The sequence below is a fragment of the Peromyscus eremicus genome, chromosome 5 (genome assembly GCF_949786415.1).
Source record: "Peromyscus eremicus chromosome 5, PerEre_H2_v1, whole genome shotgun sequence".
Classification (NCBI taxonomy): domain Eukaryota; kingdom Metazoa; phylum Chordata; class Mammalia; order Rodentia; family Cricetidae; genus Peromyscus; species Peromyscus eremicus.
This window is the reverse complement of record NC_081420.1, coordinates 135030220-135050917: the sequence shown is the minus strand read 5'-3', so window position 1 is coordinate 135050917 and position 20698 is coordinate 135030220. Positions and strand designations below refer to the sequence as shown.

The 20698-nt window shown below is 46.4% G+C and overlaps 1 protein-coding gene across 2 annotated transcripts in view; it reads right to left on the bottom strand.

Moving 5' to 3' along the window:
- Nucleotides 1-20698, bottom strand: part of Gnao1 (G protein subunit alpha o1) — a 159028-nt gene that overhangs the window by 114790 nt on the left and 23540 nt on the right. The window lies entirely within an intron of this gene.

The following is a 20698-nucleotide window of genomic DNA, read 5'->3' as shown; positions in this document are numbered from 1 at the left end:
GGATGCTTCCTTTCTATTTCTCTTTTTTTGAGACAGGGCCTTGCTTGTTTTGTAGCCAAGGCTAGCCTTATACTTGTCATCCTCTTGCCTCGGCCTTCTTGAGTGCTACATTACAGGAGTATGCCATCATACCCAGCCATGGCTGCTTTTTATGAAAATGCCTAATCATCAAAAGGAGTTCTTTTAAACTAGGATCCTTTTTCTTTTCTACTGAGACTACCTGCTCAGTGGTTGAATGCCATCAGAGCAATTCCCCATGCTTTCCACAGTGTCAATGTGCATTTTACAGAGCTGGCACCTACTTTGGCAACATCTGGGTTGGACTTAGGTCCCAATCAGAGCTCAAAGTAGGAAGGGTCTGAGGCTCACTATCTTGGATTGTTCAGCTCAAAACTTTGCAAGGTCTAAATGTGAACCTGAGATGCAACAGTCATGTGTATTTTCTGCCGTATCTGTCTCTTGGGGCAGAGAAAGGAACATAAGGTAAGACCTTCCAAACACCTACATACACGTTCAAAAGGCTTACAAAGTAACATGCAATTATACGTGTTAGTGTAGAGAGATGTTCAGAACATAAACTGATTATAAAAACAGGCAACAAAATTATATATTTTGGTATGATGTTATGTTTTGTTTAAAAACATTTACATATACAATAAAAGAAGTCTGGAAATGTATATTCCACAAGCTAGTATGGCTTCCTTGGAGTACTAGAGGTCAAGTTTCTGGAATTTCTCTGAAAAGCCCAAGTGTTAAGCTCAGTGCCCAGTTTGTGGTACTACCGAGTGGTGATCTAACTTTTGAAAGGGGATCTGTGTGAGAGGACTGGTTTTGTGGCATGAACCTAAAGGGACAGAGGGACCCCAGCCCCTTCCCTTTTCCTCTCTTTCATTCCTGGCCGGGAAGTAAGCCAGCTTCTTCTGTTCTGTGCTTTGGCTGTGATGCACCACCTCAGTACAGGCCCCAAAGCCTGGGTGCTGACTGGAGATCACAGTCTCCAAAACCTAAATAAATCTTTCCTTTTCCCGATTACCTTAGGCATGTTACAATAACAGTGAGTTATATTTAAACACAGGTTATATTTATTCCTTTTCATTGTAAGGTCTGTGTATCTGTTTTCCTTACTAAATAAATATTAACTGTATAGTAAAAATGGTGTAGGAAGACCTTGTCACACTGTCTTCAGTGGCCTGTCATCTCGTGTCCTTCAGAAAGAAGCAGGTCAAGTAGAAGCTGACTTAAGGAAGCCACAGTTCCTTGAGCCTGTCTTCGAAAAGAAGAGCCAGTTGTCCATTTTTTTATAGCTATGTTGGTGTGCCTAGCAAGAAAGAAGACTACTCATGGGACGGGAAAGCAAGCCTCCAAGGCTGCAGCACTTGCCACGACTCCCTTCCATGCCTCAATCTGGTCTCAGTTTGAAGTGCTTGTGGCCATCTGGGCCTCTGTGGGCATGTGGATTACTGTGGCCTTCAGGGGAGACTAAGCTTTTCTGGAATAAGAGGAAAGAAATGAGCTCCTAACCTGTACTCATTCAGCCTTGCTTAACCGTGAGGTCCTGATGGTGCCTCACAGGCTGTCAAAGGTGAGGAGCTGACTCTCTGATTCTGACCTTCTGAAAACTTCATCTGGCCACTTGATATCAGGAGGACATAACAATCTACTAAAAAAGCAGTCTTACAAAAGGGTGTGACAGGATCTATGACAGAGACCTCATGTCTGTCTTATGTGCCTCAGTCTATACGCCTCCTTTTGTTCTTGCTTCCATAAAATGTAGGAGCACACATGAAATAATGTTTCTGGCCCAAAGCTCTGAGAGAGACGTGGAGGGAAGGAGGTTGTACTGTGGTCAGTCACAAACTCCACTGTACAAGCGGTGACCCAGGTACCAAGACACTAACTTGTTTTTTTTTTTCCACCATCAGCTGGACTGACAATGTACAGCTTCTCAATAAACAAAAAAATGACGCACGTTTTAATTTAGATGACTTTGTGCTTCACAATGTGTCCCGTTCCCCACCCCCCCCCCCCAGCCACACTGTTGTTATTTCTTTGTAATTTCAGAAGTTATGAAATGATTCATGGTTTTTGCTGGAGCTGAAGTCAACCAAGACCATTCATAATTGTGAACGATCTCTGTTATTGTTACAGGGAGAACGCCAAGGCATCTGTGCTTCCCAAAAACACATGGGGGAGAATTCCAGTTTGGAAATGGAACGGCTGTGTTTCTCCCCCTCGAGTTAAATTTAAACAGACTCATTTCCAGGGAGATGGCTGTGCTTTGTTTGGAGCATCATGGTGGCCCCCAGAAAGCATGGTTCCTTCTCTGGGGTGGGGCATCCATGTATAACACTCTGTATACTGGTTATCATACATGAAGGGCCTGTTTGTCCTTCAAGAGGAAAGAGCTCATTGAGGTACATGTCTTGTTCACCCCAGTCTGCAGCTCTGTGAACACATACTAGGTGCTTAATAAACATTTTTTTGAATGTCTATATAAGCCAACTCATGTCATCATTCTTCAATTCTTTGATTTGTATTCTTTGTATTACATTAATTTGTACTAGTGAGTAATATCTATGAGAGAGGCTGACCTTAAAATAATGACAGCAAATAGTTTTGAGTACATATTACATAATAAACACTTTGTATATAGCAATTCATTTACTTCTGAGTTTTATTAATTAGGTCCTGTTATTGCTCCCTTATTATAGAGGAGGTACTAAGGTACCAATAAATTAAAAGCATGTTCCAGATGTCGGCAGTAAGTAGTGGGATTAGACGCAGGTGTCCAAATGCACAACCCTACATGTTCAACAGTGTCACTGTGCAGAGAATTTCTGACTGCAGCTGAGTTGTATTCGGCATCTGAGGACATTTAATGGTGGTTACATTTCAAGCTCTATCGGTGCGTCTGACTTCTGATACTATCAAAGTCCTTCAAAGCCCTATGGTATCTGGTGATTACAGTGGACCACAGAACTTGGGAATAAAGTTGCTGGTGTCACTATCAAGCCATGAGATCAATTTTTTTGTAGTAAGGCATGGATGAACTTAGAAAGGTCACTGCAGGAGAGAAGAAAGATTGGAGAGTGAAACAGTGCCAGACTGGAGTAAGCAGGCTTCTGCATGGTGACCAAGGACTGTATTCCTCCTCTCTAAGTCTGGCCAATGTGCTGTGGCCAGGCGGGCCAGGAACAGTGTCATTCAGACCTATGAAGAAGTCACACTGGCAATGTCCAAAGTGTTAAGAAGGGCACTCTACCTCCTCTTCTTCCAATACGTTTTTAGTGGTTAATTATAGACTTGGTCTAAATTGTTCATGTGTCCATGACCGTGTTGTATGCAATGGGATTAAAGAATTATATCCCACTTGGAAAATCCTACTTTGAAAGTTACTTCTGAGGTTCAACTTGCAATTTAAACTAAAGCCAGAATCATATATTCATAATTTCTCCCCAAAGTAGATGAAAGTGGATTTTCCAGCAAAGACCAACCATTTTACTTGCTTCAGGAAAATCCTGGAAGCAATGATGGGAGAATGTTGTTTCTTATTTAGGTGAGAACTGAAACCTAGCGTGACTATCAGGGAGGCCTGGACTGACAGGGACTTTGCCTTAGAACTGATACCAAAATGGGCTGTCTTGTGTGAACCACCTCATGGGAACAAAGAAGCACTGATTCCCCAGCATGATTTCAAACAATACAAACTCCAGTTGTGTATGTAAATGCTCCCCCACCCCCACCCCCTGCCTCCCAGACAGAGTCTCTCACTATGTAGTCTTGGCTGGTCTTGAATTCCCTATGTAGACCAGGCTGGCCTCAAACTCATAGAGATTCACCTGCCTCTGCCTCCCAAGTGCTGCGTGTGTGCCATCATGGCCTGCTAAGTGCTCATATTTTACCAACTTCCTCCATTGTATTTTCCTATTTTATAGAGGCATGAGATCCACACAATTCAAATGAATAAAGAAATTCTCTGCTATACTCAGTACACAATCATTTTAGCTCAGCAGGCTAAGGGCTATAAGACTGAGTGACTCTCTTGGCCTCAGGCTGGAGCTGGGGTGATTCTGAGATGAGAGAGAGGTTTCATCCTGAACAGCAGGATAGATGGCTGAGGGGGGCTAAGGACTTCAGAACAAACCCTACACTTTCATTAGCACCCATGGCAGATAGAAGGTTTTCCCTGGGGAATCAGTGTGTGCTTTAGGAGGGAGGCAAGCATACCACTAGTTTCCAGGACCAAGGAGAAACAGCAGGTGGGGCCAGGGGCTGTAAGTGGCCCATTCATCCGGCCTATCCCATGTCTAGTTAGCCATCAGTTCCTATAGCTCTACCGGTTTCCTGCAGTCTCTGTAGTTATCAGCTTCCTTGACTGGGTTATATAATTTGTCAGCTTCCATCTTGTCTAGGAGTCTAAATCTATGTCAAGTTACTCAGTGGTCTACGTAAACTGAGCCACCTGCAATAATAGAAAAGTCCTGGATCTTCCTAAGGGAGACAAATACTAGAATAAATAACTTGTGCTGGCCACCAGCTCTGGAGGGAACATCGCCTCTTTATGTCTTCCTCTCTCCCAGTCTTACCCTGTACCTGTCAAGAGTGGTGTCTCCTGTAGAAGCCATGTACCCAGCAACCCAGCAACATATTTAAACACTGAGGGAGGTGTGGGGTGAGAGACATAAATGCCACTTTCACAGGAAGCTAGTGGCTGATCATTAACAAGCCTGGGACAGTGCCACTGCAGATAGCCACACTGTTCACTGTCCCCGCCACCACCTGCCCCATGAGATGGGCTTTCTGACCCAGAGAGACAACCAGGGAGATAGGTGGACTGGTTCCTTCAACTCCTGTGCATGCCAAGTGTAGTTCCTGGAACAGGAAGTCTGAGGAAGGGAAGACTGGCCCTATTCTGAACTACTCCCTCAAGAATTCTGATGCCCTGCAGAAGCCATCTAAATAAAGAGGCAAACTATTCAGTGTTTGGGTAAACGAATGCTTCAGAATGAAGAAGCCAGATCAACTCCAAGAGAATTTCCAGGCCTTCACAGAGCAATCCCCACCCTGCCTACTAGGCTCTTAAAGCAGAGCCCAATGAATATAGGCCTGGCCCAGCCATAGCTGCACTTATTCCCAGATCAGTGCTGCTCTGGCCTCCCCCTCAGCCATGAATGTTCCCAGCCTCCTGACATTCTAGGCTACAGGAGGGTCCAGGCAACGCTCCGGCTTAGTAGCTCACGCTTTTGCCTCTCTTAGACTGCTTGTTATCGTATTATGCAGCTAGAGGCACTGAGAGAAGATTCTTCTCAGAGTAGAGTGCCAGCCACCTCCTCCCTCCCTCCAGACCAGAAGCCCGCCCGGGCTACTAGGACCACTCAGGTTTTATGAATCACTGATGATGGCTTTTTCTGGAGTGTAAACAACAAAGTGTTTAGATGAACATGCCTCCATGGAACGGAGCAGAGGCAGCCTTGCTTCAGCAGAGCTTAGATAGCTGAGGGAGACTGAGGGCCTGAGGCAGATCAACACCACCCTTCCCAGCAGAGATGGTCAGCTCAGTGTTTGGGCTGCTTACTTTGGTCCAGTGCCTTGGTTATGTTTCCTCAAGAGAGGGTAAAATCAACATCAGAAAGACCAAAAGTTCACATGCTGCTCCACAGTACCAGCCCACAGAAAGGGGAATGTGGGGCCCTTAGGGGCTAATTATGTCAGGCCGAGGGGCTCTATTTTCCCTTTCTGAGCTATGGGTACTTCTCTCTTCAAAAGCAGCCCCACAGACAGCACCTTTCCTATGATATTCCTTAAGCTAGCAACTCCGTGGCTGGGGCAGACCCAGAACTATATGTAGTAGCCAGAATAGAACTCTACACGGCTTGGAACCTCAAGGCCCAAAGCATTCATTCAGATGACACTGTCACCTTCCAGGAAATCATCTCACGCTCTGTTTCTGAGTTCCACATGGTGATATACAGCAGCTAGGTGCTGGCTTCTCATTAACACACACAGAGGGGAGGGGAGGGAGTACAAGGCTTGCTCTATTGAGAGCAGTTCCCTTGGTGCTGGTTCTGCTAGAACCTGAGTCAGACATGCACCTTGCTCTCCAGATAGAGAAGACCCCCGTTTTCCTCACCCATTCATTTGCCAGTCTTTATTAAGCATCTACTTTTCTATATCAGGAAATGCTGGGGCATAAGAGTGATCCAAATCAAGGTGCTGTTGGACATGTTTGTTCATGGCTGCAATCACTACTTGGAGACAAAGGATGGAAGATCAAGAGTTCAAGGCCATCCTCAGCTATCTGGCAAGTTTGAAGCTAGACTGGGTTTTGTGGAGACCCTGTCTCAAAGAAACAAATCAAAGCGTTGTCCACATATTGAGTGAGGGCAGCATGAAACACTACCAGACAAGTGTTCATCAGGAGTGGCTCTGTAACGAACACCCAAACCCTCGGAGGCCAGGCGACCCTACGTAAGCTTATGCACATCTACTTTACAGGTAGGAAAACAGACTCGGCCAGATTAAACCACGTTCTCTGATGACAACTGGGTGCAAATGTACTTAATGCTATGACACAGTTTTTCCAGCCACAGGGGCATCACTGAAGCCATTTCCTAATGGTGTTCCTAATGGTGAGTTCTTTCTGCACGTGAAAGCCATTTGTGTAGCTGTGCTCTGTTGTACTCACAGAATGGAAAGAGCCTCTAGGCTTACTGAGGACAACAAAGCCAACCAGTGACTACAGAGAAGTGGCTGTCTTCCCTTTGTCCTTTCAGGACAAGAAGCAAAAATCTGTTTGGAGGGCATGTGACCTCCATCACTTTTGAGAGGGCCTGGATATTATTTTTTCCACCAGTGCGTCTGCTTTTGCGATAAAGTAACAGTGGACTCGTATACACTAAAAGGTAAACATCAGGACATCCTGTGTACACAGTCCAGTTTGCCTGTGGGTAGAGATAGACCATCGGCCAATAGCATCTCATGCAAAAAGAGAACTGAGATCAAACCAGTGAAGGAAACTGTAATAATACAAAAAGAGCAGCAGGGACTTTTCTTGACTGCAGAATTCCTCAGAGCCTTTAACACACTAAAGTACATGGTGTCTCATACATGTAAGGGCATTTTCTACCAAGCCTTACAACTCTTTGGGAGAGCTGTGTTACACATGTTCAAAGAATCAGAATTCCAAGCAATGTAAACCTGGGAAGTGCCTGACTCACCAGAGTCATTGTTTCTAGTCAGAAACACCATTCTGTCTTTCTGGGAACTGAAGATGTATAACCGTCTTCAGATCTACTGCACAGCTACAAGGCTTTACATGGTTACCTGTCTTAGCATAAACATTAGGAGACCTTTACCAAGCCTTGAGGGAAGATCAGTCAACCTCCCTACTCCCCCCACTGCCCCCTCTCTTCTTCCTGGTCGGTGATCAGAGGGAGAAAATAATAATAGTAATAATAATAATAATAAAGGATAGCAAAAAATAAAGAAAAAATAAAGCTATTTGTCAATTCCTTGCTGTTGACGGTTCTTGGGTAGGGTCTTACCCTCTGTGAGCACTGGTTCCTACGCATCTAATAGAAAAGAATGAACCAGATGGTTGTGTGTGTGTGTGTGTGTGTGTGTGTGTGTGTGTGTGGCTCTCCAGCCTCCACATTTTCCTCTGCTCTATGATCTGCCAACTGGCTAGGAGAAGGCCTAGTAGGTAGTTACACTGTAACTAAGATACACCTTTGCCTGGACCTTGTACCACCTTGCTGAGCCCTGCTGCACAGGATAGTGAAGGCAAGCAAGAACCTAAAAGGAGCAGAAGCCCCTTGATTGGAGGAGTCAGTTTGGTGACTCTGGAAAGACTCAAAGATGAGCCCCGGAAGTGTCTCTGTTCAAGTGTCTTTACATGGCTCAGAGAAGGGGCCCACTCTTTCTGTCCTCATCCCCCACTCCCCTGTGCTCCAAGTCCCTCCTAGCTGCTTCCAGATGTCCCATCTATCCACTCCACTTGAAGAGGACATGCCAGGTACTCTCCTAGGTATGGGGACACAGCAGGGAACAAAACGGAACTCAGCCTTGCACTTGGGCATTTATTCAAGAAAAGGACACCAGAAAAGGCATAAACGAGTGTAGGAGAGGTGGGGGTACCTGGAGAAGAAGTGAGCAAACATGGGAACTACAGCCATGAGCTGATGTTTTAGACAAGATGTCGTATTTGGTCAGGACCCAAACAAAAGGAGTCTCTCTCTCTCTTGGGTAAGAAAGTCTTTGGAGTCCACCTCCCATCTTAGATTTTAGAGGACTTGGCTACACAGGAGACAGGTTGGCCCTGACCCTGGCCTAGGAAACACTTTCACAGTGCAATCCAACTCCAGGTAACGGTGCATTCTAGTTTGGACTTGTGCACCTTCGGTCTCCTCGCCTTTCCGATGTCTCTGAACCCTAGCTTCATGATACAGTCCTGTATCATGGGTGGGGATTAAGCAGGAAAGGAACGCCGAGAAAAGCCTTAGTTGTTGACAGAGTTTGTTACATTCTGGTCAGGTTATCATAGAGTGGGGCTTCCCTATCTGTCTCTGGGCCTCAGTTTCCCATCTGGGGACCATTAGGGCTGGTTATTCTGAAGGAGCCCTAGTTTGACACCACTGCATGACTCTTAAGAATAGATTCCCAGAAGGGGGAAAACATCAACTGTGAAGAAGCCTAAGAGTCAGTCTTGGAATCTCACTCTCGTGTTAGAGGGGATGCTTGGAAACCCAGCACTGAAGCACCAACCTAGATCCCCTGGCTCTCTGAACCATGGTCTTGTGGACTGAGTCTCAGCAGTCCATTTTGCATACCACACCAGAACTCTGGTGATAGGAAACAGACCATAAGGCTTATTTCAACAGTATCAAGTATCCTTGCCCATTCTCAGATTGAGGATAAATATCCGAGCTATAAAACCTGCTTGAGAGGTAACCCCTTATCACCAGGTCAGGCCGGGCTCTGTTCATCCAGGTGCTGCCATCATCCAGGTCCGAAACAACAGATGGCCAGGCTCGTAAGTGAATGTCCTGCTTCCTCCAGACAAGCTGTGTTTGCACAGGGGACAAATGGCATGAGTTCCTACTGTGGGCAATGGAGGAAACCAGGTCCCTACCAGCCTGCAGTGGCCTTTGTAGAGCTCACGGCAGGAGCAGGAGAAAGCTTTCCAAGAGGCCAACAGAAGACAGCAGCTCTAATGAACATTTCTGTTTTCTTTTGTTGTTGTTTGTTTTTAAAGTTGTTTATGCCAAGTTGCTCAACAATCAAAAGCACCACTTTGATGATAAGACAGGAGGGATTTGTTTTACTACACAGGGAAAATGCATGAGGTAAACATGAAGTTTGAAAATAAAAACAGATGCCCAAGAAACTCGAGCTGATGTGGGCCACTCCCGGTGATGAGTTCCAGTGGCCCTGGCCTTCCCCTTGCAGGAGGGCTCCTTGGAGGGAGAGTGGGACAGCTCTGGGAGGGCAAAAAAGCTGGCTTTCTACAACTCCATAGGTGTTCACGAGTACTTGCTGTCTGCCAGCCATGGCTTTAGGCACTCTGGAGTTAAAGTTGAGTTTCTGGGCCATACAGGTTTTTTGTTTTGTTTTGAAACTGTAAAATGCAGATAACAGAACTGATTTTGTTTTGTTCTTCTGAAAGTTCCACTGTCCATCTACCCTAGAATAGCACCCACTAGTCAGAAGGTAGATAATTACTATATCTGCCTGTCTCCAATCATGGGTAAAGATAACAATCGAGTCTTCCAACAAAGCAGATTTCCTCTAAGGATCCTGCCTCCACCTTCCGAATCCTCTATTATACCAATTTACTAAGTAGCATTAGTAAAGAGAAAGTTAATCCAATCAGCAAATTCTTACTAAGCTCCCACTGTGTGCCAGGGATCATGCAACAGACAATCCCCTCTCTTACAGAGTATACACGGAGTAAGACAGCTAAGAAAGAGCAGTGTGTGTGTGTGTGTGTGTGTGTGTGTGTGTGTGTGTGTGTGTGTGTGTACATGCATGTGTGGGCGAATGGCAGGGAGACTGCCTGCAGCAAGCTGCAAACTTGCTAGCAGAACCAGGACTCAGAACTGGATTTCCTGGCCATGCTATGCTCTACTTCCCCTGCTGCATGGCTGCTCAAGTTCAGCAGAATCGGGATAGTGCAGGATGAACAAAACGCTTCAGCCCCAGAGTCAGAAATATATCGCATTTCCAATTATAGTAATTTTTAGTTAACTTCTCGATTTTCTATTTGTCTTATGCATTTTAATGTGTATAACCTAAAGATACAGACAGGCAGAGGTTCAGAAATCTTTCACTAAGGAGGCCCCTAGGGGGTGATGCCTGGCAAGGCCAGCTGCTCTCTAGGTTTATCTCTGCCTATCCTAGTCCAGCCAAGATATGGCCCCTTATTCCACCTAGGGACATATTCCTCTATGGCTTCACCTAGAACCCATAAACTGTCTAGATGAGGCAAGCTGGCCTTTCTCCTTGCCTCTGGAAAGTTCCATCAGCCTCGGCCTTCTGGTCATGCCACTTTTAGGGAGAGACCTACCTGTCAGTCCTGCTTTTCCACTTGCAGTAAAGGAGCTGGGCATTGCCCCAGTGGAGAATACAGATCTCTGGTGCCCAGAGAGCCAGACTGCAGGCTGTGGGCTCCTTCAGACTGCTAGATGACAGCAGTATTCACTCAGCACCGACCACGCCTGGTGATGCTGAAGTGGGCCATTAAAGTCATTACTTTTACCAGAAAGAAGGGCAAAAGCTGCCCACAGAAAAACAACGCCTTCAAGCCTCACTTGTAAGCAAAAATAATAAGGATTCAGCCGAGGAAAGAACTGAGATGGTTTTAGCATCACCGACTCAGTTGTCACCACTGACGTTGGGGATGCCTGTGGTAGCTGGCAGTGGTCAGGAGGGCAGCTGAGCATGGTAATCAACAACAAGACGCACCATGGCCCAGTGACAGGCTCAGGCCAGAGGTGGGCAGAGGCAGGTGCTTATGCCCTCAGGTACTGCAGGGAACAAGCCGAGAGGCGGCCCTAGCAGGCCACTAAACTTTGGCTCCTCTAGAACAAAGGATTCGGTGATGCCTCCTGGGCCAAGCAAAAAACGATTCCACTGGACAGGTGGTAAGACAGTGGTGAACGGAGGAGCTGGTAAGTGGCTGTGGGGATAATATTTGAGGAAACTACATTGACTTTTTCTTCTTCGTCATCTTTTTCAAACTGCCAAACTGGCCAATGAAACAGATGAAAGGTCTTTCCTTCTATGTCCCTCTCTTGTATCACCCCTCCCTTCCAACAAAAGCACACCATGCATCTGAGAGTGGGACATGGCATTAGGACCCCTTTTTCATGTCTGCTCTAGTCTCAAGGTGATCTCAAAACTCCTTCAAGACTCACTTTCCCTTAAGACCCCTATGAGACATAGAGCTGAAGTGGAGATGGGTTCCAAAGGTTGGTGTTGGGGACAGTCAAGCCCAAGCTCGACTCTGCCATTTGTGGTTGTATAAACGTGATTAAATTTCTTACCACTTTCTTCCTCAGCTTATCATTCTATAGCAGAAGAAAGCACCAAACTCTCAGTTACTAAAGAAAATACCATTTACGACACAGAATATGCGGGTGCCCAGAACTTATATACTTAGGCATCAAAAGATGCACAAGGCCACCCAGAATCATTTTTCCAACACCTCCCCATCCTCCTCACCACATCTAACTGTTTGCACCTTCGCAGATGGCTCTCCATCCATCCCAGTGCTGAGGCCAAAGACTTGGCTGGTACTTGGCTTTAGTCTTTGCTTCCTCATCCTCTACAGCCTGATCCAGTGCTGTGCTAGGCTAGCTCCAGCAAGCTTCTACTGACGTGTAAGAGCAAAGTGCATGTTGTTCTTTGTCCACAGGAGCTTGAACAGAGCCTTGGTGGGAATACAGGGCATGCTACAAACAAGGGTTTCTCTGCCAACATTTGATTTCTCTGCATATTATGATCCTATTGTAAGTAGGTCCTAGAGACTAACTATACTGTCTGATCTATAAATGTCTCACCATCTACTGCCACAATTGCTCTCCCAACTTCCACCATCTCTTTCTTGCCCAGTGACTAGGCCATGATGGCTTCCTCCTTAAGTCGTCTTACTTGTTCTTGCCTCTCTTTAACACAGCTTCGTAGGGGAGCTGTGCACCCAGGGTCCAGGACAGTACACTCCATCTTGCTAATGGCGTGAACTCTGTTTTCCTAGTGTTTCTCTCAGTCCCCCCAACTCCATTGACCTCCACCATCCTCTCACTAAGGCAGAGAGGGTGGGTCGAGCCACATCAGCTCCCAACTGGGTGCACATCCATGGGTATTGACCGGAGACAAATCCAGCTAGCACTGTGAGAGCCCAGGCATTTTCCGCTAGCACTCTGAGCAATGAAAGTCACCACTTCCCAGTCCGCATTTCCTCATCTGCAAAACTAGCAAACCCTAAGTGCCTCAGAAAATAAAGCAAGCCAACAGCAATGTCACAAGAAGGCTGTGCATGGTGGGAACACACATCAGTTCCTTTCTAGGTGCTAGTTATACAGTTCAGGTTTTGATCAATCCTCATCAAACAGACGCAATTCCAGTGCCATAGCCTGCTCTGTAGTAACATGGCAGCTTCCCACAGGACTCACGTCAGGTGTCACGGGTGGCCTGGCACCACACCAGGGCCCAGAGATGTTGGGCACCGGTTGGTCCCACCTGAGCTGGATCCCATGGGAGGGCACTACCAGCTGTCCAGAAAGATCTCACAGGCTGTCAGGCTCTTTGGCTTCAGTAGAGCCAAGGAACCCTTGGTATAACAGGACAGCTCTGTCTTTGAGGTAGAAGTGAATGCTCTCCATTTATTCCTCTCAGAGGAACTGAAATTCAGGGACATCATCGGTAATGCTCAGTTACAGATGGGGAAACTGAGAGGTGAGGCACAAAATGGATCTCAAGCATAAGTACATATAAACAGGCAGGTTAAACCCAAGTCCCCTGACTGCTGTGTGGTCAGCTTCTGTCAGAGCAAAGGGAGATTAATACAGGCACGAGCAGGCAACAGGCATCTTGGGAGCCTGAGGAAAAGCCAGTCAGGGAAGCAGCCTTTAGAAAGTAAGAGTGGGACTGGCTGCCCCCCCATCCCCCCATCCCCTCCCCATCCTTTCCCACCTCGCATTAGTTCCTATTTCTGTAGCTGTACCAGAGCCTGCTACAGAGGTAATGCCTCTCTCCCTCTGGAGTAATCCCTGGCTTGGCTTCTGCCACGGGGTATAGAGACCTCCACAAAGTGGTTGGCATGGTGCAAAAGAGACATACAGGCCAGCGAGACCCAGGCGGTACGCTGGCGCTCCGCCATTGCCTACTGTGATGTAGGCGAGTTCCCTCCTCACTGCGCCTCAGGCTCCCAGAGGACAAAATGAGATGCTGGACTCAGAGCCCTCCTCCAGTTCTCTGCATCTCTTATACAAGTCACTTACTCCTTTGAGTTTCTGGTCATTCACTCAACACACATTCCCTGAGCCTCATGCCTGGACCAGCCCCCGGCAGATGGTACAGAGGTGGGATTACAGGAGAGCTACAGAGATGGGTATAATACAGTCTTTTCTCCTCAAGGAGTTTTGATCCTGCTTCTTAGGCAGTCCATTAACATCTCTAACTATGTTTCCTCAGCTGGAAAACAGGTTTTCCCAGAGAACAATTCCCACAGGCAACAGCAAATTACCAACGTGCCACAAGTTACACTTCATACTCAGCCCTCAACGTGAGGACCATGGTCTCACTTAACAAAACCAAGGAGTCATGCAAATGTCTCCAGGTCACTGTGATGGGTGGACTAATGGCTTCCCAGCGGTGTCACACCCCGACCTCAAACCTCACATGTAATAGGGATTTTGATGTCATTAAGGCTATGAGATGTGGGGATTATTCTGTATCATCCAGGTCAGCCTGTCTAATCACATGAGTCCTTAAAAGCAGGGAACTTTTCTGGCTGGGTGGAAATAGAAGGATGTGACCTGAGCTCAGGAATGAAACAGCTGCCTCTAGAAGTGGGGAACAGCTCTCAGAAAAGGGGAAGTCTGAACTCAGAGGCAAAAGATTGAATTCTGCCAACCATCTCAGAAGTAAAGGGCTCTTTCTCTACAGGTTCCAGAAGGGAACAGTCAGAGAGTACCTTGATTTTAGCCTGTTGAATGCTGAAGCAGAGACTGAGAACTGTGAGGAAAAACACACATCATGTTGTCTTAAGTCACAAGGTCCATGGTGACTTGGAATAACTGCATAGGAAACTGTATGCCCAAAAGGTGTTGGAGCTGGAGGACGCCAGCCTTACCATACGCAGGACCTTTATGCACAGATGTAGATTCTCGGCCACGCTGTGATGCTCAGCGTAGAGAACGCACAAAACGACACCAAGTCATCATGCTTAGTACAGTCAGCACTCAAAACATCACTGCTGCCCTCATCACCAGTTCTCAGAATCCAGCAGCAAAGTGGTGTCACATGGTTCCCACAGTGCCAGGCAATGGGGATGGACTAAATGTTCTCCAAAGCATCTTTCTCCTAGGGTTTCTTTGGTCTGTTCCATTTATGCATGTTTTTAGTCACATATATGTAGGATGGAAATTCATGCCGCAAAGCAAATCTCCAACCTCTGGTGGGGCTGTTAGCGTTCCCTGTATTTGGTGAGCACACAGGAGGGGAAGATCTCATGGTAGAATGTGTGGTGGAATGTACACTCTTGGTTGAGGAGGCTACCAGATTGGGAGGGGGAGGCATAGGACTGAGGGTTTGGGAAGAGGGGAAGAGTTCTAATCTAGATTGTATCACCTTGGCTGCAGAGGGTCATACTCCAGGCCCATCAAAGTATTTATGTTAAGGATACTTTTAGACAGCGGCCCACTACCCTTGGTTCTGACCTTAGAATGCCACAATTAGAACAGGGAGGTTTTCCAGTAACATCCTGGGTTGTTGCAGAAATGAAAGAAAGGGCCTGCAAAGCACTCTGCAAACTGAGGAGCTGCCTCACTTGCCCTCCAGAGCTGCGAGCATGCTGCTGCTCACTCCCTCCCTCCCACAGACATACTCTGTGCTTAATAAGGCTCCCATAAAGATCTTTCCTTCGAGATAATCATAGACTCTCAGGGGCATGCCACTCTTAGCTGTCAGCATCATTTAGAAAGACCTTATAAAGGCTTTCTGAACCTTCCGTTCATCTCAAGTTGAGCTCTCTCAAGCACTCCATTAACCCCCCTTGCAAAACCTCTGTGCTAGACTCTCAGTTCTTTCCTAAGTTTCTCCAGCGTCCCACCTGTCCTCCTGCCATCCCTGACAGAAGCAGAGGCCTGGGGTTCATTGAGCACACCCTGCCAAGCACCATGGCTGGCTTTGGTGCCAGTCAGCCCTTCTGCCTCATTTCCCTCTCTACCACAGCCTGGAAATTCAAAGGCCATAGCACACTGGCATGTGCCTATCTCTGTCTGCTCAAATGATGACAATGATCATGAGAACCATACCTGTGTTCTCATCCTCTGCTATGACAAGTTGCCATGGGAGAATTTAAAAGTAACTCTTCTCAAAGAAGACTCTAAAAGCCATCTGGTTCAGGGATTCATAATCTGTAGCAGATTAATTCTAGGTGTGGGTTATGGCAGGTCTCTCTCTAGATTGCCTTGGGAGATGTTTGTGATATGATAACAAAATACCAGAAACTGAGTGACTTATAGAGACCAGATTTATTTTCTCGGAGTTTTGGGGGTCTGGAAATAACAAGGTGCTAAGTGTCTTCATGTTGTGCTCACAGGGAAAAGGGGGTCATGTCAACCCCTGCAGGTCTTTTTATTAAAGCTTTAATCCCTTTGGGGAGGATGGAGCCTTTAGGACTTAGTCATTTCCTAAAATCCACAGCTCTTAATACTGCTACACTGGGGATTAAATTTCAGCCTGAATTTTGGAGGGGTCACCACATCAAACCATAGCAGACCCCATATGCTAACATTTATTCTTTTAATTAAAATTTAAAAAGCAGGACCATTTTTTTCCTAAAGAGATTCTCTATGGTTTTTGCCATTTTCTTCAAGGAGTCTGACCCCAAATCAGTAAGAACCAACATTCTAGCCCTAAAGTTCTCTAGGAGGTTGTTTACTAAGATGTCATTCTGCCAAGAAGCCTGGAGCCCGGCTAGAGCAGGCTCTTAGTAAACTGTTTCTCTAAGAAAGGGTTCCAGAAGCATCTTCCAAGATGGTCTCTGTGTTTCTTCCCATGGGGGAGGGGAAGAATATTTAGAGGAGGTGGAGAGTTTTTTCTTTTTTCACAGGCATATGCAGACCCCTCCACCCCAAGTTGGGATCTGGGAGGCTTGGGTCCCTGTCCTAGGTCTGTTTTCAATCTATCTTTACCTGGAGAAAGAGGGCAAACATCTGTTCTGCATGGCTGGCTGTCCGAGGAGCCAAGGGGAGCTGGCTGCACAAACCTAACAGTGCAGAGGACCTGTGTCGTGTCCTGCATTTTGTCTGTCACCCTGTTCCACTCAGTCTTTTTGCTCTTCAACACCAACCAGGCTTCCTGACTGGGCAAGGACTTTCTCTAGCTCCGGGCATTCAAGTTCTCTGTCCCTGTAGGACTCTAGGCTGGACCTTGTCCTTCCAATGAGACACAGGACAGGAGGCATGGTGGTAGGTGATGGGTTCCCACTCCCCAGCACTTCACACATACCCCCAGAGGCTTCTCCTTTAGGAATGGTCTGTGGGGCACGGATTTCAGAGGTCAGAATCTTGGAAATTCAAATATGGTGACTTTGCAATGGGAAGGGGCCTGTACCAGGGCCGAGATGGGTTTGAGTCTTCACCTCCAGCTTGATGTGGAGGGGCATTCCTCTTCGCTTATTAGTGTCTTTATCTGGGATTGGGACACATGATGGGAAAGTTGATCTTCTAATATCTGATTTTATTTTTAAGTCTTCTAAGCCTGGTTTTCATGTAATCATGATCTGACAAACTGAGGGTCTTGAACAAGCCCTTGCCCTGGAGGATTTCAACCATTTTGAGATTTTTTTCCCCCCTGAGACAGGCCTTGCCAGAGAGGGGAGAGGGATGAGTATTCACTGCTAAAGGGTCTCTAAAATACCAGGAAGGCAAGGGAACAGAAAAGATTAGAGATGGAAGATTAAAATCCCATGTGGTGGTTTCAACCCAAGGCCCAATGCAACAGAAAAGAAAGGACAAAGGCCTAGGGGCACCTTGTACATTCACTCTGATGACATCCATCTCTACCAGCGAACAAGTCCTTGATATAAGGTAGACAGACACACACCTGTGGTGCTCCTAGAGCACAGCATGAGGGTGCAAACAGCTGAGCACACTTCCTCAGTGCAGTCTTTCATATTGTAAATACTGTGTGGGCACATACCCACAGCGGAAAGACAATCGAAGGAGCGTAAAGCTAGGGTTGGTCTCTTCTACCCACACCTGGAGTGTTGGTGACTCTCAGGTTCTAAGGAGACATCTGTGAAGTGACAGCTATAAAGAGGTATGGACAGTGACAGGATCTGGCCAAACAGAATGTGGAAGGGGTTCCATGAACAGGGCACAGAGTCAACAAAAGTGTGGAGCCAATGGGATCTGCCATAAACACTGCAGGGAGCCCAGCAGGTTCAAGCACTGAAGGGGGCCTAGCAACTGGCAAAGGACGAGGCTAGACAAGGCAGCCAGAGGCACAGGGCCTCGTCAGGCAGTAGGGCAACAAGCTGCTGCAGAACTCTAGTGGAAGCAGAGAAAATGCCCTTCTTAAGCTCGGATCTACAGACAGATGTCCTGGTATAGTGTGATGGGGCCCTGGTTCTCACCAACTCTCATGATGGAACTTTCTGGAAATCTCTCTTGCTAAGCCTACTGTGGGAAAGCACTGTGTTCTACTTTGGTTTCTCTGCACTGTCACCTCATCTCCCACCCTACCCCATAACTAACACATGGGCAAGAACCAAATGACAGGTGGTACTGGTCCATCTCTACCTACCAAGGAAAGGTCAGTTCACTCACTCTGGAAGGTGTAAGTCAGATGGGCATCAACCTTGGGGGCAAAGCAGTGCCCCAAGCTTCATGCAAAGAGACATATTTTCATCTCCAGGAAAGAGCAGGGAGGACAGTGAGAGGGACACTATGGTGGGACATCTGAGAGGGTTTCCTGGCCCAGACGGAACTAAGCATAGCTTCAAAATTGGCAGTTCCTAGAACATCAGAAATATGCAAGGTAGATCATAATATGAAGTCCAAAACGGGTCTTGAGTGTGTTTCAGATGATTCAAAGAACCAGATGAGGAATCAACATTTCAGTCTAATCACAAGGGTCTGTCGTTCCCTTAGCATGGAAGCCACACCAGCTGCATGTGATTTCTCACTGTCTTTTGGAATCAAGACTCAAACACCATAACCAGCATCTTCAATTTAGCATGCACACTACCTTACTGCCAGTGTTTAGTTAAATCGGTGTCTGTTAAAAATGGCTATGCAGCAATCACTACGAATTGAATGAGTACCCAAACTGTCACTTTTCCCCCCTGAATTGTCGATCAGAGAGCTCACAATTGATGCAGAAGCAAATCTCTGAAGGCAAGGACATATTACAGGGGCCTTTCTGTTTATTAGGTAAACTCAGAAGATTAAAGGTTTTGGCATAGGAGCCAGTAAGATGGCTCAGTGGCAAAGGGGTTTGCTGCCAAGCCTGAAGACCAGAGTTCTAGCCTCTTGGATTCACATGGTAGAAGGAGAGAAGAGGACTCCACAGGCTGTCTTCTGCACATGTGTGCTGTGCATGCACACCACACTCCACCACTAAACAAACATAATAAAAATTCATTAAAAACATTCTGGCATGGGAAAATTTACTGAATACAGTAAATAATCATTTGTTCAGTCCTAAGTCACAGAAAATAGAGCCAACACATGAAATAATTCTGTTCAGGTCAAGATCTACTCTGTTTTCCTCTGCTTCTGCCTGGCAAAAATGCCCTTCCCAGGCCCAGGAGGGAGCCTTGCCTGTGGTGACATTAGCTGCATGGCTGAACCCTGGGCCAAATGTTTTACCTGGATGAATTCGTTTCCCTCTGAGTACAATTCCATGGGGTAGGCACTGCCATCATTTCCATCTCACATTTAGGAAATGGAGGCAAGGAGATAAACTGCTGGCCACAGTTAGCAGCAAGGAAGTAGAAGGGCCAGAACCAAGGCACCAGGCTATTCTCTAGAGCCTATGCATAGAACCACCAGGCTCCAAGGCCCTCTACACCTTGGCGCTCTCACACATCAGGAACTGAGCAAATCTGGAAGTGCACATAGTTTGATAGCTTATGTTTGGAGCCTTTGTAAAGCTTGCACATCATCTGGTATTCTCAGCAACCAAGACAGGCAGGGCTCGGAAGGCACATGCAAGGCAGCAAAGTCAGAATTTGAACCTCACACTTGCGATGCGAGGAAAGCCTGTGCCGAAGAACAGGATGTGCCATGAAGTCCTGTGCTAGGCAGTTCTGGGGAAACTCTTCTCAGGGGAAGTGTGAAGGCTGAACAAGTTCATTGGTGGCCACTGCCAAGCAGTTAAGTAGTGAAAACTAGGATGGCTGCTCTGCCCTGCTGAGGGCACAAACCTCCCCGCACTGACATCCACTCCACTTCCTGAGGAATTGGACTCTTCTGAGATTAGTGGGCTCAGGGAAGCATTATTTAATTTTCTAGGCTTTCCTTTGTTGAACAACGACAAAAGCATTATTATTAACTTTTTACAATTTGGTTATTTACATATAATTTATACACACAAATCTTACATGGTTTGACAGATGCCTAGCCTGTGTATTCACTACCTCCCTCAAGATGACATTTCGTACAGACCAGAATTGGGCTTGCAGACCCACCACAAACTCCTCTTATTATTTAGAAGTGCTCTAGTGCCTGCTGAAAGAGCTGCAAGGTCTAAGATCTGCAGAGAAAGGGAACAGACGTGCAGTTTTAGACTGTGGAGAGAAGAGAGGGTGCAGTCAACAATGGGAGCATCTTCAACAGGAAGAGGGAGGATGCCCTTCCCTCTCCCTGCAAACAGTAAACACTCAACAAAGAGCTGTGCTCTAATGGGTTCAATAACTCTTAACCCTCTGGGGACTCAAATGCACAAATTATATGTCATGTAAACAAGCTGAAATTTCACACCAGGTTACATTTTAACAACTAATAATGAGAAAATACACGGCAGTATGAACAACGGTCACTCCATGTATATAAATCACCACAAATAGTCACTGTTTGCCACAGACCTATTTGGCAAAGGAGTTGAGGAATATGAATCGGGATTCTCACCACAGAAGATTTACAGCCTGCCTAAGGAAGCTAGTTCTGCACATACCAAATGTTTGTCAATTAGTAAGCAACAATACCCATAGTTACTCATTCTTATGTTCCTAGTACTGGGTTAAAAATGTACTTTACTGAGACAGGGTCTTATACTGTTGTCCATGCTTTCCTGGAACTTATGGTAATCCTCCTGCCTCAGACTCCTCAGTTCTGAAATTATAAGCTTTTTTGCTTCTTTCTCCACTTTTTCACATCATCTTCAAACTTACTTGCTCAAGGTCACAATGCTAGAAGGTAGCACAGACAGGATCAACCCAGGCAGGGCTGACATTGGAGTTGGCATT